Genomic DNA, 26,689 nt, shown 5'->3' with positions numbered 1-26,689 from the left:
ATTTATGCATAGTGAACGGGAGAGTTGTGGTTCATGTTCACAAATAAGATGCAAATCCGGGAAGTCAAAAGGTAAACGGAATGTTGCCCAAAATTGAATTAAAGACCAAAATAAAACCAATTTTCTTGAAAATCGGGCAGCATTCCGGCTTAAAACAGGACGTTCCCGAATAGCAAATGATTACAGTTAGCATAGCAAACAACATCAAATAGTACAGCACCACTAAAATGGGATTCAGGCAGCAAGAAGGACACAAAAATAGTCCAAAAGCAACATGCAACATCCACATAGCAAACAGCAAATGAAGCACGAACGGGGCACTTATCAGGCCTAGAATCCTCTATCCAGCCCTAGCTACCTAACCGCAGATATATCTATCTAACCTAACATGTAAAATATGAATTCAACTAACTAACATGTAATTGAACTAACTAATATACATGAGCAACAAAAGAAAACAGAGAAAATGCATAAGCGGAGCAGGAACCTGGGAGTAGAGAACTCAGTAATGGAAAGGAGAATGGGGAAGAAATAAGGCTAAGCAAGTACTGCGCCGCCGTGAACGGTGGCCGGAAAGTCGAGCAGCGGCGGTGGATGGTGGTTCTGCCCCGGGAAAAGGGGAGAGGGAAGTGGATGAGAGAGAGCGAGTGAGCAAGGACGGGGCGAGAGAGAGAGATGGATGGACTGCCGGCGGTGAAGACTGGGTGGCGGCATAAACTGCCGGAGTTGGGACGGCGGTGAGCGGGGCGACAGAGGGAAGGAGAGGGGGGTGAGTGGAGGAAGAAAGAGAGAATGGGAATAGGCGGTGGTGAGTTGAGAGGGTGTTTGCGTTGGCCGGAGGTGAGGCCGGAGGGATGAGATGGTGGTGGTTATGGGGTTAGGAGGTTGAGAGGAGGAAGAAGATGGTGATGGGTGATAGTGTGCGCGACTGCGCAGTGCGCATCGCGTATTAGGGTTATCCTAATTTTAAATCGACGCGAGCGCGCACCTTGCGCGTCCGCGTCCCTTGATGGAACTTGGAACCTACGCGTGCGCGTACATTGCGCTCACGCGTGGATGAGAAATATGGAAAGGGACGCGTGCGCGTACAGAGTGCGCACGCGTGCATGAGGTTGGGCTAGAGGCATAGAGTTGGCCCAAAGCAGGCCTAACTCTCTGGAGAATGGCCCGGAAGTTGCGCATTCAGATCGGCGCGCATGCGGCACGCACGCGTCCGCGTACATTGTTGAGGTTTGAATCGGCGCGTTGGCGCGATGTGCGCGCTCGCGCAAATCGAGTTGGGCCTGAGGCTTGGAGTGGGCTCGAGGCACGCCCAACTCTCGGGTCTGTGGCCTAGATTGGTGGCAGCACTCACGGACGCGCGCGCGGCAGGGACGCGTCCGCGTACATTGCTAAGGTATGAGATGGCGCGTTGGCGCGATGTGCGCGCCCGCGCAGGTTGAGTTGAGCCTGGGGCCTAAAGCTAGCCCAGAGCCGGCTCAACTCTCTGGAGTTTGGCTCAAAGACCTGCAGCAGCGAATCGGCGCGGACGCGGCATGTGCGCGTCCGCGTGCATGTTTATGTTCTTAAAAACGGCGCGCACGCACATTGTGCGCGTCCGCGTGGGTCGAGCTGGGCTGGAGGCGTGATATTTGCCCAAGGGAGGCCCAACTCTCGGGTGTTTGGCTCGTGGTGCATCCACATAGGGACGCGTGCGCGTACATGGTGCGCTCGCGTCTATTCCCGCCCCTTTTTTTTTTTATCAGAGACAAATTTCTGGTGCTCCCCTTTGTGTTCACAACTCTTGTTCACTCTTCTATCATACAATTCACAAAAAAATGCAATTTTGATATTATTCATCTACTACTAAACACAACATGCATATGACTAGGCTAACAATTAAATCGTACAAACAAATTTATATGAAACATCTACCTACAATGGTAACTCAAATCACTTATTAAGTAAATGTAAAAGATTGGAAAGAGTTTACCATGGTGGGGTGTCTCCCACCTAGCACTTTTAGTTTAAGTCCTTAAGTTGGACATTTGAGAAGCTCTTTGTCATGGTGGCTTATGTTTGTATTCATCCTTGAATCTCCAAGGATCCATGCTCCTCAATTGGTTGACAGAATTTCCAACCATTTTTATTGAGCTTGGGCAGATTTCTACCCAAAATACGAGTCCCCATATTTGGTCTTCACATATCGAACCGGGATCCCATATCTTATTCTCGCATCCATCCGTTAGTTGAGTTCCATGATTTTGTCGGATGGGTAGTTGACATAAATGTGGTGGACACATGGAATTCTCTTGACTCCAACAATGCTTTCTTCTAGATCCATACAGGGTGAACCTTGTCCCAACATCATCCCTATACCTTGAGACCTTGACCTTAATGAGCTTAATACCTACCTTCCAACCACTACTCAACTCATTCTTACTTTTAATTCCACAAAAAGTTCTAAGTTGACCATCATTTTCAATCAAACCATATTCAAGTGAGAAATTAAAGCTTAGAGATAGAGATTTTACCCACTTAAATGTTGTGTTTGATGGTAGCTTGGGAAGGAAGATTTCCCCACACTTAGACGATGCAAGATCTACCTCTTTGTGCTCATCTTTGGTTGTTTCCACCTCTTCGCAAGCTTCTTTGAATTCAACCTTTTCCCTTTTGTCACATGGTGTGGTGTTGACATATTGTGTCATGGGAGGTGATTCAACTTTAGATAGGAATTCATCGATGAATGAATTCATCTCTTGATCAACCTCGTCGTATTCTTCAATTTCAATGTACACCATGTCATTTTTGTTTTCCGCGGGAGGTTGTACACACTCTTCCATAGCTCCAACTTCATGTCCAATGGGAGAGGATTCGATTGTAGATAGGAATTCATCCATGATTGAATCCATGTCTTGATAAGCTTCTTCCAAGTCTTCAATGACGGTATGCCCTGGAGGTTGCGCACCCTCCTCAACATCAGTTTCAAACTTCTTGGAAAAATGCTCTATGATGCTACATTCCCATGGACTTTCAACATCTCCTAGGTCTTCAACCACTTCTTCCTTTTCTTCAATGATCATAGGCTCTTCCAATTGTTCCAACACGAAATAGTATCCTCCATCCCCCACCGAATCTTCCAATTTCTCCTTCATGCTTTGTTCTTCTTTTGACTTGTCACATGGGATCATGGGAGTACCTTGAGCATTCAAACATCGGTAGGCTAAGGTGGACACTACCTTGGTCAAGTTGGTCACAAACTCAAGTGTATCCCGTTTCATGGCTTCTTGTCCTTGAAGTAATAAAGTGAGAGGATCATCTATTGGGGCTTGGGGTGGATAGGAAGGTTCATTACTTTGGAGAGAGGGTTCACAATAGGAAGGTGGTTCCTCTTGGTAGGGTTGTGGAGATTGTGTGTATTGAGGTGGTTCTTGGTAGTAATCTTGATATGCTTGTGGTGGTTCTAAAGGTTCGTGCTCATAATGGTCATAAAAATATGGTATGGATGATCGGTCATATGATGGATATGGATCATAGGAAGGTGCTAAACATGGAGAGGCTTGTGAGAATGGTTGTGGTCCATGTTGAGGATATGGTTCATAGGCGTATGGTGGTGGCTCTTGAAAATCACAAGGCGGTTCACCATAGCCATTGAATTGGTATGCATCATAGGATGACTCTTCTTCATAGTGCATTGGTGGAGGTTGTTGCCATGAGGATTGATCATATGCATATGGCTCCTCCCACCTTTGATTATCCCATCCTTGATATGCATCCTCATTGAAGCTCCCATTACCTACAACACAATTAGAACCAAGCTCATAGCCAAAGTGAGAATTCATGGTGGAAAGGGAAAATAAAATTCTACTCTAGCAAATGAAGCAAAAAGCAAGATATTTACACTATTCACATATGTACAACAACCAATAACATAACACCATTGCAAATCCCCGGCAACGGCGCCATTTTGACGATTGGATTTTTGACGGTTTAGAATTTCACTAATGAAATCTCGTTGTAAAGTATAGTTTCTAAACCAAGCAATAATCCTTTCATACAAAAATTTGTTTGTCACAAGTACAAACCCCTAAAATCTATAAACCGAAGTATTTAAACCTCGGGTCGTTCTCCCTAGGATTTACAATAAAGTGTTTTGTTATTGGTTGTGAGTTATATTTGGGGTTTTAGAGGAGAAACATGAATAGTAAATGGTAAGAAAACTTTATTAACAAAATGGTCTTGGCAAGATTTGGTTGTCAAGGGTCTTCATCATTATCACTAGCCACAAGTATGGTAGTTGCAAGGATTAATCCCACTTAGTCATCCTTAAATCAATTAACAAAGGAAAGTCAAATGAGTTATATCAATCCTAGTCCATAAGTCCTAGCTTTTCACTAATTGGATTAATGAAGGCTAGAGTTAATGGCTATCAACTAGCAATCAATTGGACACTAGTGACTCAAGAAATCCTAAGTTACCTTCTCAAGCCAAGAACATAAAATTCTACTCTAACATCCTTTCAAGCATTTCATCAAACACTTGGAGGGTAATGAAAGAAAGCATTTTTATTTGTAAGAATAAAAGGAATCAACAACTAACAATTACAAAGAATTAACAAAGCAACAATCAAGGAAATCACAATTATCATGAATTACCTCAAATTGCATTATTGAAAGGAAAAAAAAAAGAACAACAATCTATCCAAAACAAGATGAAGAATTACAATTATCAAAGCACAAAACTAGAAAGAGAGAGATGAGAGGATTGAGAATTGACAAAGGAAAATTGGATCAAAGCATGAATTAAATCTAGATCTAAGAAGAAAGATTAACCTAAACCTAATCCTAATCCTAATTCTAGAGAGAAGTGAGAGCTTCTCTCTCTAGAAAACTAAACTAAAACTAAAACTAGTGTGTGTGTGTGTAATTATGAGTTCTTGTGAATGAATGAATGTCAATCCCCTTCAATCCTTGGCTTTTATGTGCATTTTGGCGCCAAAGTTGGTTGCTGAAAACCTCTCCAAAATCGCCAGGCACGTGCTACATAAATGAAGTCATGTGCCATCATCGGCGCGTGCGCGCATGGTACGCGTGCGCGTCCTTGGCCCGTTTCGCAATGTGCGCGCGAGCGCCTTGTGCGTGTGCGCGTGCATGGCCTGGATCAGATCTTTGGCTTTTTGTGCTTCTCTCCACTTGCATGCTTCCTTCCTTGCTTCCCTTGATCCATGTCTAGCCTATTTCAACCTGAGATTACTAACAAACACATCAAGGCATCTTATGGAATCAAAGAGAAATTAAAATTTATCAAGATAAGGCTTAAAAAGCATGTTTTTACACTTAAGCACAATTATGGGAGAGATGACAAAACCATGCTAATTCATAGGCTAAATGTGACAAAAGGTTATCAAAATACTCTAAATTCAATACAAGAATAACCCTCAAATTGGGGTTTGTCACTGTCTTGGTGCAAGCACCTTCTAATGTGCATGGTATCATAAAGCTTCCTGGATCTTGAAGCTTTTCTGGTAAGCTTTTCAGAATGACTGCACTGCATTCTTCGGTGAGAAATACTTTTTCAGTTTCTCTCCAATCCTTCTTATGACTTAAGATCTCTTTCATGAACTTAGCATAAGAAGGTATTTGCTCAAGTGCCTCTGCAAACGGAATCTTTATTTCAAGAGTCCTTAGATAGTCTGCAAAGCGGGCAAATTGCTTATCCTGTTCCGCTTGGCGGAGTTTCTGAGGATAAGGCATCTTGGCTTTATATTCTTCAACCTTAGTTGCTGTAGGTTTATTCCTTACAGAAGTGGTTGAAGAAGCCTTTTTAGAGGGATTACTGTCAGCACTCTCAGGTGTCTGATCCTCCCTTGACGTTTGAACGCCAGGATTGGGTGAAGATTGGGCGTTTAATGCCAACTTCTCTCCCTTTTTTGGCGTTTGAACGCCAGAACTGGGCAGGGAATGGGCGTTTAACGCCAGCTTTCCCCCCTTTTCTGGCGTTTGAACGCCAAAAGTATTCCTCTCTGGGCTCTTTCTGTCCTCAGAGGGATTTTGGACAGTGGTTTGGTTATCCTCTGTCAATTGTTCCTTATTTGGCTTTTTGCTACTTTGAGCAGTGTTATTCAATGTCTTCCCACTCCTCAGTTGAACTGCTTGACATTCTTCTGTTATTTGTTTAGATATCTGCTGTTTTGCCTGATTCAACTGCAGTTCTATGTTCTTATTAGCAATTTTAGTTTCATGGAGCATCTCTTTAAATTCTGCTAACTGTTTTGTCATCAGGTGTAGTTGTTGATTAAGCTCCATCATCTGTTCTTGAGGATTAGGATCAGTGGCTACTGCCATGACTTCCTCTTTTGGAGAGAACTCATTGCTAGAGTACAAATATTGATTTCTAGCAACAGTGTCTATAAGCTCTTGAGCCTCTTCAATTGTCTTCCTCATGTGTATAGATCCATCTGCTGAGTGGTCTAAAGACATCTGAGCTTTTTCTGTAAGCCCATAGTAGAAAATGTCTAACTGTACCCACTCTGAAAACATTTCAGAGGGACATTTTCTTAGCATACCTCTATACCTCTCCCAGGCATTATAAAGGGATTCATTATCCTCTTGTTTAAAGCCTTGGATGTCCAGCCTTAGCTGTGTCATCCTTTTTGGAGGGTAAAATTAATTCAGGAATTTGTCTGATAACTGTTTCCATGTCTTTATGCTCGCTGTAGGTTGGTTATTCAACCACCTCTTAGCTTGATCTTTTACAGCAAATGGAAACAGTAATAGTCTGTAGACATCCTGATCCACCTCTTTATCACGTACTGTGTCAGCAATTTGTATGAACTGTGCCAGAAACTCAGTAGGTTCTTCCTGTGGAAGACTGGAATACTGGCAATTTTGCTGCACCATGATAATGAGTTGAGGATTTAGCTAAAAGCTGCTTATTTTGATGGGAGGTATACAGATGCTACTCCCATATGCAGCTGTAATGGGGTTAGCATATGATCCCAGAGTCCTTCTGGACTGCTCAATTCCACTTGAGTCCATGATGGAGAAAGGGAATATGATATGAATTCACAAGTAAAATATAATTTTTTTTTGAATTGACCGAAAAAAATAAAATAAAATAAAAGGAAAACAAAATAAATTTTTGAAAACTAAAAGAAAATAAGATTAAAGTAAATTGAAAACTAAATCAATTAATTAGTTAAAAAGATTTTTGGAATTAGCAATAGAAAAGATATGATTGAAAATTATTTTGAAAGAGATTTGATTTTTGAAATTAGGAAAGAGAAAAACAACAAAATGACACCAAACTTAAAATTTTTAGAAAATCAAACACAAATTTTCGAAAATTTTAAAGGTAAAACACAAAGAAGACACCAAACTTAGAATTTTTGAAGAACAAGAAAGGACTGAGAACATGCAAATTCGAAAAAAAATTAAAAAGAAAACAAAAGCATGCAATTGACACCAAACTTAAAATATGAAACTAGACTCAAATAAAAGACTCTAAACCAACAAAAATAAAACAGTCCTAATCTAAGCAACAAGATAAGCCGTCAGTTGTCCAAACTCGAACAATCCCCGGCAACGGCTCCAAAAACTTGGTGCACGAAATTGCAATCACACTTTGCAATTCCGCAGAACTAACCAGCAAGTGCACTGGGTCATCCAAGTAATACCTTACGTGAGTAAGGGTCGATCCCACGGAGATTGTCGGCTTGAAGCAAGCTATGGTTATCTTGTAACTCTTAGTCAGGATATCAATAATTATCAGGGTTGATTGCGAAAAGTAAAAGAACATGAAATAAGTACTTGTTTTGCAGTAATGGAGAACAGGTTGAGGTTTTGGAGATGCTCTATCTTCTGAATCTCTGCTTTCCTACTGTCTTCTTCTTCAAGCACGCAAGGCTCCTTCCATGGCAAGCTGTATGTAGGGTTTCACCGTTGTCAATGGCTACCTCCCATCCTCTCAGTGAAAATGTTCAACGCACCCTGTCACGGCACGGCTATTCATCTGTCGGTTCTCAATCAGGTTGGAATAGAATCCAGTGATTCTTTTGCGTCTGTCACTAACGCCCAGCCTTCAGGAGTTTGAAGCGCGTCACAGTCATTCAATCATTGAATCCTACTCAAAATACCACAGACAAGGTTTAGACCTTCCGGATTCTCTTGAATGCCGCCATCAATTCTAGCTTATACCACGAAGATTCCGGTTAAAGAATCCAAGAGATATCTACTCAATCTAAGGTAGAACGGAGGTGGTTGTCAGGCACACGTTCATAGGTGAGAATGATGATGAGTGTCACGGATCATCACATTCATCAAGTTTAGGAACAAGTGATATCTTAGAATAAAAGCAAGCGTGATTGAATGAAAAACAGTAGTAATTACATTAATCCATCAAGACACAGCAGAGCTCCTCACCCCCAACCATGGGGTTTAGAGACTCATGCCGTAGGAAGTACACAAAGAAATGTGTAAGGTGTCATGAGGTACCGATACAATGTCAAAAGATCCTATTAATAGTGAACTAGTAACCTAGGGTATACAGAAATGAGTAAATGACGTAAAAATCCACTTCTGGGTCCACTTAGTGTGTTCTTGGGCTGAGCATTGAAGCTTTCATGTGTAGAGACTTTTTCTGGAGTTAAACGCCAGCTTTCATGCTAGTTTGGGCGTTTAACTCCAATTTTTATGCCAGTTCCAGCGTTAAACGCTGGGAATTCTGAAGCTGATTTGCAACGCCAGTTTGGGCCATCAAATCTCGGGCAAAGTATGAACTATTATATATTTCTGGAAAGCCCAGGATGTCTACTTTCCAACGCCGTTGAGAGCGCGCCAATTGGGCTTCTGTAGCTCCAGAAAATCTACTTCGAGTGTAGGGAGGTCAGAATCCAACAGCATATGCAGTCCTTTTCAGCCTCTGACTCAGATTTTTGCTCAGGACCCTCAATTTCAGCCAGAAAATACCTGAAATCACAGAAAAACACACAAACTCATAGTAAAGTCCAAAAAAGTGAATTTTAACTAAAAACTAATAAAAGTATACTAAAAACTAACTAAAATATACTAAAAACATACTGAAAACAATGCCAAAAAGCGTATAAATTATCCGCTCATCACCTTGCCAAGAGATTTTCTAATTATTAATTTGTTTTTCTTATCAATTAAATTATTTGTTCAAACCTTTTCAAAACCCCAAAATATACCTTTGGATAAACAATAAGAAATCATACTTCCTTGCAATTCCTTCAGAAGACGACCCGAGGTTTAAATACTTCGGTTATCAATTCCAAAGGGGTTTGTTAATTGTGACAACCAAAACTTTTGTAAGAAAGGTTGATTGCTTGGTTTAGAAACTATACTTGCAAAGAGAATTTATTATAAATTCTAAACCAACAATCTTCAGTTCTTCAAAATGGCGCCGTTGTCGGGGAATTGCAAATGTGTGCCTTATTATTGGTTATTGTAAATTTTTTAAAAAAAATTCAGATTTTAAAATTTTTATCTTATCTTATCTTATTTTTCAAAATTCAAATCTTTTTTCAGAAATTATATCTTTTTCAAAATCTTATCTTATCTTTTTTTTAAATCATATCTTTTCCAAAATATTTTTTTGTTAGTTTTTGTTTTTATTTTCTCCTACTACTATGAACTCTCACCCCTCTGGCTTCAAGTTTGATTCCAATGTTGTTGTTAGGAATGGGAACTATAATGAGAACAGGCATCAAGGTTGGAAGAATCAAAGATGGGAGGAGCCACAAGAATTTGATCAACCCTCATGGCAACAACCGCCTCCAAGGCACTATCAACAACCATTCTGTGATGCATACCAAGATAACGGCTTTGGTGAGCACTCTTTTGATTATCAACAACCACCACCATACGCCTATAAACTTCCTCCTCAACATAGCTTTAGACTACCATACTCACAAGCCCCTTTTCTGCCATTCACGTCCATATGACCCTAACCCATATCCACCATACCAACCACCATATGAACCGTATGAACCATATATAGAACCATCCCAATTCCACCCCAATCACTCCCAAGAACCACCACCTCAATATACACCATCTCCATATCCATCAATCCAAGAGCACTATGATCCTACTTTTGATAGCCGAACGCAACAAGAATCAAGGGATCGTCTCAAGGAAACAGTGAAAAAATTTTATGCAACTCTTCGCCAACTGAATCAAGCGATAAATCGATTACCTTCCCGATGTTCGGACATTCAAGGAACCCCCATGGCTTCATATGGAGAATCTACTAAAGAACGTGGCGTGAATGAGAAGTTAGAAACTCTGGTGGACAGTGAGCAGCACGATTTTGTATTGGAACAATTGGAAGAAGCTACATCTGCCATTGAAGAAGAAGAAGTGGTTGAAGGCTTAGGAGATGCAGAACCTCCATGGGAAACTCAAGTCACAGAGCCTCCTTCAAAGATGTTTGAAATTGATATTGAGGAGGGTGTACAACCTCCAAGGCATATCATGGTTGAAGACTTTGAAGGGGACGATCAAGAGATGGATTCAATCATTGATGAATTCTTATCTAAATTTGAATCCTCTCCTATTGGACTTGACATGGAGATTAAAGAAGAAGAGGCACAACCTCCCATGCCCTTGGTGAGCAATGAAGAAGAGATTAAATTGGAAGAAAGCTACTAAGAGGAAGAGGTTGATAATAAAGAAGCTTGCAAAGAGGTGGTAGTTGTCAAAGAAGAACACAAAGGAGTGGAGCTTGCAAGTTCATTAGAAACACCTCCCCCTAAGTTGCCATCATCCTTCACAACATTCAAGTGGTAAAATTCATATCCCTTAGCTTTCTAATTCCACTTGAATATGGGCTACTGGAGACGAATGGTCAACTTAGAGCTCTTTGTGGCATTAAGAGTAAGAGGAAGATGGTCAGTGGTAAGAATTGTCCTGCAAGGTTCATTACGGTTGGAAGCTTTGAGTTTAAACGTAAAGGTTGGTGTAGAGCTCAGTTGAATGGTTCTAGGAAGTTATTTGGCAGCTCCCCTGAGGATTCTAGAAAGTTATTTGACAGCTCCTCTGAGGATTCGGATTGCTTGCTACCCGTATGGAATCATCAGGATCCACTTGAAGACGGGTGTAAAAGCAAGGTGTGGGACGCCGAAATTCATTCCAACAGTCATCACTCTTGGGGCCTTGTCACTTGCTTTAACTTACTTGAAGGCTTTCTGTGCCTAGTTTGGGATCCCAGAGGCTGTGGGAATTCCAAACATTGGTGGAGATTCTTTGATGAATACAAGCACAAGCCATCATAACAAGGAGCTCGCCAAATGTCCAACTTAAGGACTATAACTAAAAGTGCTGGGTGGGAGACAACCCACCATGGTATGATCGTTCCCTTTCCCTTTTACTCTGTTTTTGAGTTTTGATTGAACCTGGAATTTTGCATAACATTCATTGCATACTGCATACTGCATAAAAAAATTGCACGCGACGCGACAGCGTCATCGACGCATCCGCATCATAGGTGCGTTGGGAAGAAAATAAATTGAACAGAGAGTCACGCGAAAGTGTGGATGGAGGCGTGCCTTTGGCACAACTTGATCCACGCGACCACGTCCTGACGCGTCCGCGTCAAGTGGGCAAAATGCCTCCCACGCGTCCGCGTCACCCACGCGAATGCATGCCTCAAAATCGATGTAAAAAGGGGTGTATGGCCAAACGTTGAGCTAGAATTGGGCTGGTCTCGTGCTAGAAGCACAAGCCCTGCCACACGTACGCGTGCCCCATGCGTCCGCGCCATTTTCAAAAATGGCCATACACGCGATCGCGTCCCCCACGCGACCGCGTCACCCTAAAATTAGGCAATATGAATTTCAAACAGAGAGTTGTGCGACCGCGAGGCTGCCCTCACGCGAAAGGCACAAATCGATCCACGCAACCGCGTGGATGACGCGTTCGCGTCATTTCATAGAAGCTCTATCTGCGCGAATGCGTCACTCACGCGTCCGTGTCACAAGCGGCGCACAGCTTATCCAGAGCAGCCAATTATCTTATCTTTTCTTCCCCATATCTAAATCTCTTCTTTCCCTTCTTATTTCTTTCTTCCTCCTTTCTTACTTTCTTTTTCTTTTCTATTGGTGTTAAAATTCTCTTTTTCAACTATTGCATCTTTTCTTGAATTATTCTGGTGCTTCATGACTTGTTTTATTCTGATTGGGTATTATTTTTAAGTCAATACTAATTTTTATAATACTGATATTCCTCTTGCATTGATATGCACTTACACTGTCTTTCATTGCCCACACTCTTCCCCATTGTTGCAAATTTTTGCACTCTTGATTTGCCATGTGCTTGTACTGCTTTCTCACTTGCATGTTGTAGCTACCGTGTAATTGAGACCATCATTATTTGGCATTAACACCCATATTTTATTTGTTTTTTTATCTTTATTTCTGGGTTACTTTTTTCCCCTTTTTCTTTCAGGATGGCCACCTGGAAGAGAACTGGAAGACGTTTACAAGGAGAGACAAACAAGTCAATCTGCACAATCTATAGAGAGAGGCATCAGTTGAAGCAACCCCCATCCACTTGCACATCTTAGTATGCACCGAGAACGGTGCAATCTTTAAGTGTGGGGAGGTTGATACCGATCTCCATGGACTAGTTACTCTTTTATCTCAACACCGATGGTTTATTTTCCTTGTTAGTTGTTGCATTTGTATGTTTCTTTGATTTTGTGCATATTTTACCACTTGGTTGAAGTAACATTTTCTTTTTCAAGAAATTTTTTTATAGTATTTCACTAATTTAAATTAAAAACTTTTTGAAAAAACTTGTTTGAAGAAATATTATTTTGGAACATGGTTTAGAGCTCGAACACATAAAACCAGTGAGATTTTGAGCCTATTTGATTGGTTGCATCTTATCAACCAATATTTTATTTTTGGTGTGTGTTTTTCTCTCTAAAATTATTATCTTTGTCTTGCTTGATCCTATATTTCTATTGTTTAATGTATGCATACACTTATATAATTGAGGCCTTATTTCACTAAGCTTACATACCCATATGGCCTTACCCTTTTATTATCATTTGCAAACCAATGTTGAGCCTATTATAGCCTTTTGTTCTTTACTTTAGCTCATCACTAACTCTAAGCGGAAAACAATAATGTCCTTAATTTGAATCCTTGATTAGCTTAGACTAGTGAAAGTGCTCATGAATTAAGTGTGGGGAAAGTGGGTTTGGAAACGTTTGGTTTGGGAATTGAGTATATTAGACTTTGTGTGAAAATGTGAAAATGTTAAGAACATATTTATGCATTCAATACCTTAATCATATGCATTGAAGAAAAAAATTATTAAGAAAAAGAAAAAAAGAAAAAAAAAGAAAAAGAGCAGAAAAATAAAAAGGGGACAAAATCCCCCAAAGTAAATGGTGATAGCAATGCACATGTACTGTACTCAAAACTTGGAATGCATAAATATGTAGTAAACGCAGTTATTAGGTAGTTAATGATTTTATATTATGATTACATGGATTGTCCTAAGTTAGGTGGAAAGTTTAAGTTAATTAAGGATTCAGATTTTAGTCCACTTGGCCAAATTCAATCCCACCTTGACCCTAACCCCGTTACAACCCTTAAAAGACCTCTTGATTTGTGTATTGGTGCATTAAATTTTTGTTGATTGTTAGATGAAGAGCAAGCTATAGAGAGCAAGATTAGTAGAGAATTAAGAGAATTGACCCTAGACACTTGAGAGTTAGAATGATATACACTACCAGTAAGGGTTCAGTGCTTAATTCTATGTTCCCTGCTTTCATGAGCTATCTTCTTCTTGCAAGTTATCTGTACTTTATTTTGTGATTTGAATTAGTGAAATCCAGCTCATATTTATTCTTGAAAGATTTATTTACTTTTTCACCAAGTAGGTAGAAGCATTTTAGCATGTAGTTGCATTCACATTCATAGGTTGCATTCCATGAGTCTTGCCTTTCCCTACTCATTTATTTAGTCTCCTTGAGTTTAGCATGAGGACATGCTAATGTTTAAGTGTGGGGAGGTTGATAAACCACTATTTTATGGTTTATATTGTGTTTTATTGAGTGATTTTATCAAGCTTTTCGCCTACTTATTCATATGATTTGCATGTATTTACAATTCCTTCCTAAAAATATCCTATGATTAATAACTTGCTTCCTAAGGACCTTTTAGTTGTATATTTTTATCTTCCTTCATACCATTCGATGTCGTGATCTGTATGTTAAGTGTTTCAGGCTTCATAGGGCAGGAATGGCATAAGGAATGAAGAGGAAGCATGTAAAAATGGAAGGAACACAAGGAATTGAGGAGATGACCAGCAAGAAGTCACGCGGTAGCATGGCTCACGCGACCGCACGAAATAGAAGGAATTACCGTGACGCGCTCGCGTGCCTGACGCAACCGCGTGGATTGGAAGCTGCACGAACGACGCAAAAGCGTGGACGACGCGCACACGTGGTACGAGAAATGCTGAGTGACGCGAACGCATAGACGACGCGGACGCGTGACATGCGCGATCTGCAGAATTACAGAAGTCACTGGCACAGATTTCAGGCTGCGTTTTAACCCAGTTTTCGGCCCAGAAACACAGATTAAAGTCAGAGAACATACAGAGACTCAGGACATCAATTCATGACTCATAATTCACTTTTCATAATTTAGATGTAGTTTTTAGAGAGAGAAGTTCTCTCCTCTCTCTTAGGATTAGGATTAGGATTTTTATTAGGATTAGGAATATTTCTTCTTCATCTCAAGTTCAATGTTCTTCTATTTATTTTCTCTTTTATTTGTTTAATGACATTCATGTTATGATTTTCTTAATACAATTTGAGGTATCTCAGACTCATGATTGCTTCTTTTTATTTATATAAATAATTTAGATTTTCCCCTTTTGGCTTTGGTTAGGTAATTGGTAACACTTGAGTTGTCAAACTCACCAGTGATTGAAATGGGCAGATTCTAATTGATCTAGATCGCTCTAAAGCTAGTCCTCTCACAGGGATTGACTAGGACTTGAGGATCAAGCTAATTAGTCCACTTGACCTTCCTTTGTTTAATAAAGGATAACTAAGTAGGATTAAAACCCAATTCTCATCACACCTGATAAGGGTAACTAGGATAGGAATTCCAATTCTAATACCTTGCTGGTGGACGAAATTGTGATCATTAACAATGGCTCCAAAGACTTGGTGCTCTCAAACATGAATCACACTTTGTCACAACTCCGCACAACTAACCAGCAAGTGTACTGGGTCGTCCAAGTAATACCTTATGTGAGTAAGGGTCGATCCCACATAGATTGTTGGTATGAAGCAAGCTATGGTCATCTTGTAAATCTCAGTCAGGAGGATTCAACTATATTAAGAGATAATTGGATTTTCGAATAATAATAATAAATTTAAACAGAAAATAAAGATAGAGTTACTCATGTAATTCAATGATGGGAATTTCAGATAAGTGTATGGAGGTGCTGTGTTCCTTCCGAATCTCTGCTTTCCTACTGCTTTTATCCAATCTTTCTTAATCCTTTTCATGGCAAGCTGTATGTAGGGTATCACCGTTGTCAATGGCTACATCCCATCCTCTCAGTGAAAATGGTCCAAATTCTCTGTCACAGCACGGCTAATCATCTGTCGGTTCTCGATCATGTTGGAATAGAATCCCTTGATTCTTTTGCGTTTGTCATCACGCCCAGCAATCGCGAGTTTGAAGCTCGTCACAGTCATTCAATCCCGGAATCCTACTCGGAATACCACAGACAAGGTTAGACTTTCTGGATTCCCATGAATGTCGCCATCAATTCTAGCTTATACCACGAAGATTCGGATTAAGGAATCCAAGAGATATGCGTCCGGTCTAAGGTAGAACAGAAGTGGTTGTCAGTCACGCGTTCATAAATGAGAATGATGATGAGTTTCACAGATCATCACATTCATCATGTTGAAGTGCAACGAATATCTTAGAATAAGACTAAGTCGAATTGAATAGAAAAAATTAGTACTTGCATTAAAACTCGAGGTACAGCAGAGCTCCACACCCTTTATCTATGGTGTATAGAAACTCCACCGTTGAAAATACATAAGTGATGAAGGTCCCAAATGGCCAGTCCCCAAAACGTGATCAATAGTCTCCTAAGATGAATAATAAAATAAAACTGAGACCAAAGATGTCTAATACAATAGTAAAATGTCCTATTTATACTAGACTAGCTACTAGGGTTTACAGAAGTAAGTAATTGATGCAGAAATCCACTTCCGGGGCCCACTTGGTGTGTGCTTGGGCTGAGCTTGATCTTTACACGAGCTGAGGCTTATCTTGGAGTTGAACGCCAAGTTGTAATGTGTTTTGGGCGTTCAACTCTGGTTCGTGACGTGTTTCTGGCATTTGACTCGAGGATGCAGCATGGAACTGGTGTTGAGCGCCAGTTTACGTCGTCTAATTACATATAAAGTATGGAGTATTATATATTTCTGGAAATTTCTAGATGTCTACTTTCCAATGCCGTTGAGAGCGCGCCATTTGGAGTTTTGTAGCTCCAGAAAATCCATTTTGAGTGCAGAGAGGTCAGATTCCAACAGCATCAGCAGTCCTTTGTCAGCCTCCTATCAGAGTTTTGCTTAGGTCCCTCAATTTCAGCCAAAAAATACCTGAAATCACAGAAAAACACACAAACTCATAGTAAAGTCCAGAAATTTGAATTTAGCATAAAAACTAATGAAAACATCCCTAAAAGTAACTAGATCATACTAAAAACTACCTAAAAATAATGCCAAAAAGCGTATCAATTATCCGCTCATCACAACACCAAACTTAAATTGTTGCTTGTCCCCAAGAAACTGAAAATCAATTAGGATAAAAAGAAGAGAATATACTATAGATTCTAAAATATCAATGAATATTAATTCTAATTAGATGAGCGGGACTTGTAGCTTTTTGCTTCTGAACAGTTTTGGCATCTCACTTTCTCCTTTGAAGTTTAGAATGATTGGCATCTATAGGAACTTAGAATTTCAGATAGTGTTATTGATTCTCCTTGTTAAGTTTGTTGATTCTTGAACACAGCTACTATTATGAGTCTTGGTCGTGGCCCTAAGTATTTTGTTTTCCAGTATTACCACCGGATACATAAATGCCACAGACACATGACTGGGTGAACCTTTTCAGATTGTGACTCAGCTTTGCTAAAGTCCCCAGTTAGAGGTGTCCAGAGCTCTTAAGCACACTCTTTTTGCTTTGGATCATGACTTTAACCACTCAGTCTGAAGCTTTTCACTTGGACCTGCATGCCATAAGCACATTGTTAGGGACAGCTTGATTTAGCCGCTTAGGCCTGGATTTTATTTTCTTGGGCCCTCCTATCCATTGATGCTCAAAGCCTTGGATCCTTTTTACCCTTGCCTTTTAGTTTTAAGGGCTATTGGCTTTTTCTGCTTGCTTTTTCTTTTTCTAAATTTTTTTTCGCCACTTTTTTTTCGCAAGCTTTTGCTATTCACTGCTTTTTCTTGCTTCAAGAATCAATTTTATGATTTTTCAGATCATCAATAACATTTTTCTTTTTCATCATTCTTTTAAGAGCCAACAATTTTAACATTCATAAACAACAAGATAAAAAATATGCACTGTTTAAGCATTCATTCAGAAAACAAAAAGTATTGTCACCACATCAATATAATTAAACTGAATTCAAGGACAATTTTCGAAATTTATGTACTTTTTATTCTTTTGAATTAAAAACATTTTTCATTTAAGAGAGGTGAAGGATTTATGGAATTTATTCATAGCTTTAAGACATAGTTACTACATACTAATGATCATGAAGTAGAGACATAAAACATAGATAAAAACGAAAAAAACAGAAAAAAATAAGAACAAGGAATGAATCCACCTTAGTGGCATCTTCTTCTTGAAGGACCAATGATGTCCTTAAACTCTTCTATGTCCCTTCCTTGCCTTTGTTGCTCCTCTCTCATTGCTATTTGATCTTCTCTAATTTCATGGAGAATGATGGAGTGCTCTTGATGTTCCACCCTTAATTGATCCACATTGTTACTCAAATCTTCTAAGGAAGTGTTGAGTTGTTCCCAATAGTTGTTGGGAGGAAAGTGCATCTCTTGAGGCATCTCCGGGATTTATTGGTGATGAGCTTCCTCATGCGTCTCTTGGGTTCCATGAGTGGGCTCTCTTGTTTGCTCCATCCTTTTCTTAGTGATGGGCTTGTCCTCCTCAATGAGGATGTCTCCTTCTATGATAACTCCAGCTGAGTAACATAGATGGCAAATAAGATGAGGAAAAGCTAGCTTTGCCAAAGTAGAGGGCTTATCGGCTATTTTGTAAAATTCATGGGAGATGACTTCATGAACTTCTACTTCCTCTCCATTCATGATGCTATGAATCATGATGGCCCGATCCACAATAACTTCAGATCGGTTGCTAGTGGGGATGAGGGAGCGTTGGATGAACTCCAACCATCCTCTAGCCACAGGCTTGAGGTCTAGTCTTCTTAGTTGAAACGGCTTATCTTTGGAGTCTCTTTTCCATTGAGCTCCTTCCACACATATGTCCATAAGGACTTGGTACAACCTTTGATTAAAGTTGACCCTTCTACTGTAGGGGCGTGCATCTCCTTGCATCATGGGCAAGTTGAACGCCAACCTCACATTTTCCGGACTAAAATCTAAGTATTTCCCCCGAACCATTGTAAGATAATTCTTTGGATTCGGGTTCTTACTTTGATCATGGTTCCTAGTAATCCATGCATTGGCATAGAACTCTTGAACCATTAAGATTCTGACTTGTTGGATGGGGTTGGTTAGAACTTCCCAATCTCTTCTTTGGATCTCATGTCGGATCTCCGGATACTCATTTTTCTTGAGCTTGAAAGGGACCTCAGGGATCACCTTCTTCTTGGCGAGAACATCATAGAAGTGGTCTTGATGGTCTTTGGAGATGAATCTTTCCATCTCCCATGACTCGGAGGTGGAAGCTTTTGTCTTCCCTTTCCCTTTTCTAGAGGATTCTCCGGCCTTAGGTGCCATCAATGGTAATGGAAAAACAAAAAACTTATGCTTTTACCACACCAAACTTAAAATATTGCTCGCCCTCGAGCAAGAGAAGAAAGAAAAGAAGAAGAAGAAGAGAAAAGATGAAGGAGAGTAAGGGAGGTGTATTCGGTCAATGTGTAGAAGAGGGGGTTGTGTTGTGTGAAAATGAAGGAGAATGGAGGAGTTATATAGGAAGGGGAGAGGGAGTAGGTTCGGCCATTTAGGGTGGGTTTGGGTGGGAAAGAAATTTTGAATTTTGAAGGTATGTGGGGTTTATGGGGAAGAGTGGATGGATGTGAGTGGTGAAGGGGGTAATTGGGAAGATAGATTGAGGTGATTGGTGAAGGGTTTTGGGGAAGAGTGGTTATTGGAAAGAGAGGATGAATGTTGAGAAGAGGGGAGAATATGGTAGGTGGGGATCCTGTGGGGTCCACAGATCCTGAGATGATCCTGTGGGGTCCACAGATCCTGAGGTGTCAAGGATTTACATCCCTGCACCAATTAGGCATGTAAAATGCCTTTCCATTCAATTCTGGCATTTAAACGCCGACGTGATGCTTGTTCGGGGCGTTCAACACCCATGTGCAGCATGTTTTTGGCGTAGAACGCCAGTTCCATGCTTGTTTCTGGTGTTCAGCGCCAGATCCATGCTCTGTTCTGGCGTTGAACGCCAGCCAGATGCTCCTTATTGGCGTTTAAACGCCAGTAAGTCCTTCCTCCAGGGTGTGATTTTTCTTCTGCTATTTTTGATTCTGTTTTTAATTTTAATATTTTTTTCGTGACTCCACATGATCATGAATCTAATAAAACATAAAAGAACAATAAAATAAAATAAAATTAGATAAATAAAAATTGGGTTGCCTCCCAATAAACGCTTCTTTAATGTCAATAGCTTGATAGTGGGCTCTCATGGAGCCTCACAGGTGATCAGGTCAATGTTTTATAGTCCCAACACCAAACTTAGAGTTTAGTTGTGGGGATTCAACACCAAACTTAGAGTTTGGTTGTGGCCTCCCAACACTAAAATTAGAGTTTGATTGTGGGGGCTCTGTTTGACTCTGTACTGAGAGAAGCTCTACATGCTTACTCTCCCTTGTTACAGAAGGATAGCCGTGTGCCTTAAACACAAGGTAGTCCCCATTCAATTGAAGGACTAATTCTCCTCTGTTAACATCTATCACAGCTTCTGCTGTGGCTAAGAAAGGTCTTCCAAGGATGATGCATTTATCCTCCTCCTTCCTAGTGTCTAAGATTATGAATCAGCAGGAATGTAAAGGCCTTTAACCTTTACCAACACGTCCTCTACTAATCCATAAGCTTGTCTTACTGACTTGTCTGCCAATTGTAATGAGAATAAGGCAGGCTGTACCTCAATGATCCCCATCTTTTCCATTACAGAGAGTGGCATAAGATTTATGCCTGACCCTAGGTCACACAGAGCTTTTTCAAAGGTCATGGTGCCTATGGTACAGGGTATTAAGAATTTCCCAGGATCTTGTTTCTTTTGAGGTAAAGTTTGCTGAACCCATGTATCAAGTTCACTAATGAGCAAGGGAGGTTCACCTTCCCAAGTCTCATTACCAAATAACTTGGCATTCAGCTTCATGATGGCTCCTAGATATTGAGCAACTTGCTCTCCAGTTACATCTTCATCCTCTTCAGAGGAAGAATAATCTTCAGAGCTCATGAATGGCAGAAAGAGATTTAATGGAATCTCTATGGTCTCTATATGAGTCTCAGATTCATTTGGATCCTCAATAGGGAACTCCTTCTTGCTTGAGAGACGTCCCATGAGATCTTCTTCATTGGGATTTGCGTCCTCTCCCTCCTCCTTGCATTCGGCCATATTGATTATATCAATGGCCTTGCACTCTCTTTTTGGATTTTCTTCAGTATTGCTTGGGAGAGTACTAGGAGGGATTTCAGTGATTTTCTTACTCAGCTGGCCCACTTGTGCCTCCAGATTTCTGATGGAGGACCTTGTTTCATTCATGAAACATAAAGTGGCTTTAGACAGATCAGAGACTAAGTTTGCTAAGTTAGAGGTATTCTGTTCATAATTCTCTGTCTGTTGCTGAGAAAATGATGGATAAGGCTTAATATTGCTGAGCCTATTTCTTCCACCATTATTAAAGCCTTGTTGAGGCTTTTGTTGATCCTTCCATGAGAAATTCGGATGATTTCTCCATGATGAATTATAGGTGTTTCCATAAGGTTCACCCATGTAATTTACCTCTGCTATTGCAGGGTTTTCAGGATCATAAGCTTCTTCTTCAGAAGATGCCTCTTTAGTACTGTTGGATGCATTTTGCCATCCATTCAGACTTTGAGAAATCATGTTGACTTGCTGAGTCAACACTTTATTCTGAGCCAATATGGCATTCAGAGCATCAATTTCAAGAACTCCCTTCCTCTGAGGCGTCCCATTATTCACGGAATTCCTCTCAGAAGTGTACATGAATTGGTTATTTGCAACCATGTCAATGAGTTCCTGAGCTTCTGCAGGCGTTTTCTTTAGGTGAATGGATCCACCTGCAGAGTGGTCCAATGACATTTTGAAAAACTTAGATAGACCATAATAGAATATATCTAATATGGTCCACTCTGAAAACATGTCAAAAGGACACTTTTTGGTCATCTGCTTGTATCTTTCCCAAGCTTCATAGAGGGATTCACCATCTTTTTGCTTGAAGGTCTGAACATCCACTCTAAGCTTGCTCAGCTTTTAAGGAGGAAAGAATTTATCCAAGAAGGCCGTGACCAGCTTATCCCAGGAGTCCAGGCTATCTTTAGGTTGTGAGTCCAACCATGTTCTACCTCTGTCTCTTACAGCAAAAGGGAAAAGCATGAGCCTGTAGACTTCAGGATCTACTCCACTCGTCTTAACAGTCTCACAAATCTGCAAGAACTCAGTTAAAAACTGGTAAGGATCTTCAGATGGAAGTCCATGAAACTTGTAGTTTTGTTGCATTAGAGCAACTAATTGAGGTTTCAGCTCAAAATTGTTTGCTCCAATGGCAGGAATTGAGATGCTTCTTCCATCAAACTTGGACGTGGGTTTAGTAAAATCACCAAGCATCCTCCTTGAATTATTGTTGTTGGGTTCGGCTGCCATCTCCTTCTCTTGTTCGAAAATTTCAGAAAGGTTGCCTCTGGATTGTTGTAATTTAGCTTCTCTTAGTTTCCTCTTCAGAGTCCTTTCAGGTTCAGGATCAGCTTCAACAAGAGTGCTTTTTCCTTGTTCCTGCTCATATGAAAGAGAAGAGAACAAGAAAAGAAGAGGAATCCTCTATGTCACAGTAAAGAGGATCCTTATTATTAGTAGAAGAAGAAAAGAATAAAGAAAGGAGAATCCAAACACAAGGGTAAGGATAGAGGCAGTGATTGGAGATGAAGAGAGGTGAAGAGAAGTGTTAGTAAATGAATAAATAAATAAAAGAAGATGAGAGAGAGAATTCAAAAATTAATTTTGAAAAGGAGTTAATGATTTTCGAAAATTAAAGATGAGATAGAATTAAAATTAAAATTTAAAATAATTAGTTAATTAAAAAGAATTTTTGAAAAAGGGATGAGATATTTTCGAAAAGTAGAGAGGGAAAAGTAGTTAGGTGGTTTTGAAAAAGATAAGAAACAAACAAAAAGTCAAATAGTTAGTTGAAAAAGATTTGAAAATCAAATTTGAAAAGATAAGAAGATAAGAAGTTAGAAAAGCTATTTTAAAATCAAATTTTTGAAAAAGATATGATATAAAGGATAGGATAAGATAAATTTAATTTTTTTAAAGTTAAAATTAATTACTTAACTAACAAGAAACTAAAAGATAAGATTCTAGAATTTAAAGATTGAACCTTTCTTAACAAGAAAGTAACAACTTCAAATTTTTGAACCAATCACATTAATTGTTAGCATAATTTTTGAAAATAAAGATAAATTTAAGAAAAAGATTTTTGAAAAACATTTTTTAAAAAGAAAATTTTGAAAATTAATAAGAAAAATGAAAAAGATTTGATTTTTGAAAAAGTTTTGAAAATATAAGATTTTTAAAATTGAAAATTTAACTTGACTTGTAAGAAACAACTAATTTTAAAATATTTTTTGACTAAGTCAACTCAAATTTTTGAAAATTATGAGAAAATTAAGGAAAAGATATATTTTTTTTAATTTTTAATTATGATGAGAGAGAAAAACACAAAAATGACTCAATGCATGAAAATTTTAGATCAAAACACATGATGCATACAAGAATACTATGAATGTCAAGATGAACACCAAGAACACTTTGAAGATCATGATGAACAACAAGAACATATTTTTGAAAAAATTTTGATGCAAAGAAAACATTCAAGACACCAAACTTAGAAATCTTTAATGCATGGACACTATGAATGCAAAAATGCATATGAAAAACAATAAAAGACACAAAACAAGAAAACATCAAGATCAAACACGAAGACTGATGAGCGGATATTTTATACGCTTTTTGGGGGTAATTTCATGTAGATTTTAGCATGTTTCAGTTAGTTTTTAGTAAAATAATATTAGTTTTTAGGCAAAAATCATATTTCTGGACTTTACTATGAGTTTGTGTGTTTTTCTGTGATTTCAGGTATTTTCTGGCTGAAATTGAGGGAGCTGAGCAAAAATCTGACTTAGGCTGAAAAAGGACTGCTGATGCTGTTGGATCCTGACCTCCCTGCACTCGAAATGGATTTTCTGGAGCTACAGGAGTCCAATTGGCGCGCTCTCAACGGCGTTGGAAAGTAGACATCCAGGGCTTTCCAGCAATATATAATAGTCCATACTTTGCGCGAGGATAGATGACGTAACTTGGCGTTAAACGCCAAGTTCATGCTGCTGTCTGGAGTTAAACGCCAGAAAAACGTCATTATCCGGAGTTGAACGCCCAAAACACGTCATAACCTGAAGTTTGACGCCAAGAAAGGCCTCTACACGTGGAAAGCTTTAGTCTCAGCCCCAGCACACACCAAGTGGGCCCCAGGAGTGGATTTCTGCACCAATTATCTTAGTTTATTCATTTTCTGTAAACCTAGGTTACTAGTTTACTATTTAAACAACTTTTACAGACATTTCTTGTACCTCATGACATTTTCAGATCTGAATTACATACTTTGTGACGGCATGAGTCTCTAAACTCCATTGTTGGGGCTGAGGAGCTCTGCAGCGTCTCGATGATTTAATACAATTCCTTTGTTTTCCATTCAAACACGCTTGTTCTTATCTAAGATGTTTATTCGCGCTTAACTGTGGAGAAGGTGATGATCCGTGACACTCATCACCTTCCTCAACCTATGAACGTGTGCCTGACAACCACCTCCGTTCTACATCAGATTGAATGAATATCTCTTAGATTCCCCAACAGAATCTTCGTGGTATAAGCCGGATTGATGGCGGCATTCATGAGAATCCGGAAAGTCTAAACCTTGTCTGTGGTATTCCGAGTAGGATTCCGGGATTGAATGACTGTGACGTGCTTCAAACTTTAACCTGCTGGGCGTTAGTGACAGACGCAAAAGAGTGATTCTATTCCAGTAGGAGCGGGAACCAACCGGTGATTAGCCGTACTGTGACAGAGTGCGTGCATAGTTTTCACTGCGAGGATGGGAAGTAGCCATTGACAACGGTGACACCCTACATAGAGCTTGCCATGGAAGGAACCTGTGTGTGAGAAGAGGATCTCAAGGAAGAGTTGAAGTCAGAGGACAAAGCATCTCCAAAACTCCAACATATTCCCCAGTACTGAAAATCAAGTAACTCTATTATTTTAACTTACAATTTTATGAAATTTGCAGTTTGGCTTTTTACAAATAAATCCAAATAATCCTATTGATATCCTGACTAAGACTAATAAAATAAATATTGATTGCTTCAAACCAATAATCTCTGTGGATTCGACCCTTACTCACGTAAGGTATTACTTGGACGACCCAGTACACTTGCTGGTCAGTTGAACGAAGTTGTGAGCTTCTCTAATCAGTTAGTTAAATTAGTTTAACTTTTTGGCACATGCCAAGGAGCCATTAATTAAAGATCACAATTTCGTCCACCAAGTTTTTGGCGCCGTTGCCGGGGATTATTGCGTTTGGACAATTGAAGGTTTATTTTAATTCTTAGATTAGGAATAATTTATTTTTATTTTTATTTTTATTGTTATAGAGTCATTAAATTTTAATAGGATAGTTTCTTTTCAAGAACATCTGCATCAAGTGTCATATTTATTCCCAATTGGCTTATATTCTTGATAAGGAAGCACCAATACTTTTGAAAATCTCTTTCAAAAATAATCTTTCTTGATTTAATCTTGTGCCAAACTCCAAGTTTGGTGTTTTATTGTTAATTTTTATAAATTTCGAAATTTTTCTTAAAGTTTTCTAAAAATTTTAAGTTTGGTGTTCTTCCTTTTGTTCTTGGTGTTCTTGTGAATCTTCAAGGTGTTCTTGAGTTTTTCTTGTGTTTTGATCTTAAAATTTTTAAGTTTGGTGTTCCTTGGTGTTTTCCCTCCAAAATTTTCGAAAATAAGGAACATTAAATCTAAAAATTTTAAGTCTTGTGTCTTTTGCATGTTTTTCTCTTTCATCATAAAATTCAAAATTCAAAAAAATTTTATATTCTCCAACTACTTTTTCGAAATTTTTTTTCATTTTTAGATTTTAATTTCAATTTTCTTTCGAAAAAAAAAATTTATATAAAAAAAAATATTTTTAACTTCTTTTTATCTATTCCATTTTTATTTATTTCATTGCCACATTCCAAACTATAAATTCTTAACTTGTATTCCATTATGGAAGTAAGTATGAGTGAACAGTCCAAGAGGACTCTGGGGTCATATGCAAACCCCACTACTGCTTCATATGGGAGTAGTATCTGTATACCCTCCATTGGAGTGAGTAGCTTTGAGCTGAATCCTCAGCTCATTATCATGGTGCAGCAAAACTGCCAGTATTCTGGTCTTCCACATGAAGAACCTACAGAATTTCTAGCACAATTTCTGCAAATTGCTGATACAGTACATGATAAAGAAGTGGATCAGGATGTCTACAGATTATTATTGTTTCCATTTGCTGTAAAAGATCAAGCTAAGAGGTGGTTAAACAACCAGCCTAAGAACAGCATAAAAACATGGAAACAGCTGTCAGAAAAATTCCTGAATCACTATTTCCCTCCCAAACGGATGACACAGCTAAGACTAAGCATCCAAGGCTTCAAACAAGGAGATAATGAATCCCTTTATGATGCATGGGAGAGATACAGAGAGATGCTAAGAAAATGCCCCTCTGAAATGTTTTCAGAATGGGTGCAATTAGACATCTTTTACTACGGGCTTACAGAAAAAGCTCAAATTTCTCTAGACCACTCAGCTGGTGGATCTATACACATGAGAAAAACAATTGAAGAAGCTCAAGAGCTTATTGATACAGTTGCCAGAAATCAGCATCTGTATCTAAACAGTGAATCTTCCATGAAAGAAGAAGCTAAAACAGTAACTGCAGAACTCAATCCGATGGATCAGGCTAATGAATTCAATCAGCAATTAGATTTTCTAACTCAGCAGCTAGCCGAATTCAAGGAAATATTACAGGAAACAAGAATGGCTAACAGGAACATGGAAGTACAATTAAAGCAAACAGAA

The 26,689-nt window shown here is 39.2% G+C and overlaps 1 non-coding gene across 1 annotated transcript; it reads left to right on the top strand.

Moving 5' to 3' along the window:
• The first annotated feature begins 21,653 nt into the window (after positions 1-21,653).
• LOC112763959 (small nucleolar RNA R71) lies at positions 21,654-21,757 on the top strand. Its single transcript, XR_003182968.1, has one exon. It is a non-coding gene; the product is annotated as a small nucleolar RNA R71 (small nucleolar RNA).
• The last annotated feature ends 4,932 nt before the right edge of the window (positions 21,758-26,689 follow it).

This window comes from Arachis hypogaea, chromosome 2 (assembly GCF_003086295.3).
Source record: "Arachis hypogaea cultivar Tifrunner chromosome 2, arahy.Tifrunner.gnm2.J5K5, whole genome shotgun sequence".
Taxonomy (NCBI): Eukaryota; Viridiplantae; Streptophyta; class Magnoliopsida; order Fabales; family Fabaceae; genus Arachis; species Arachis hypogaea.
Note: the sequence above shows the minus strand (reverse complement) of the source record. Positions and strands in the feature narration are given on the sequence as shown.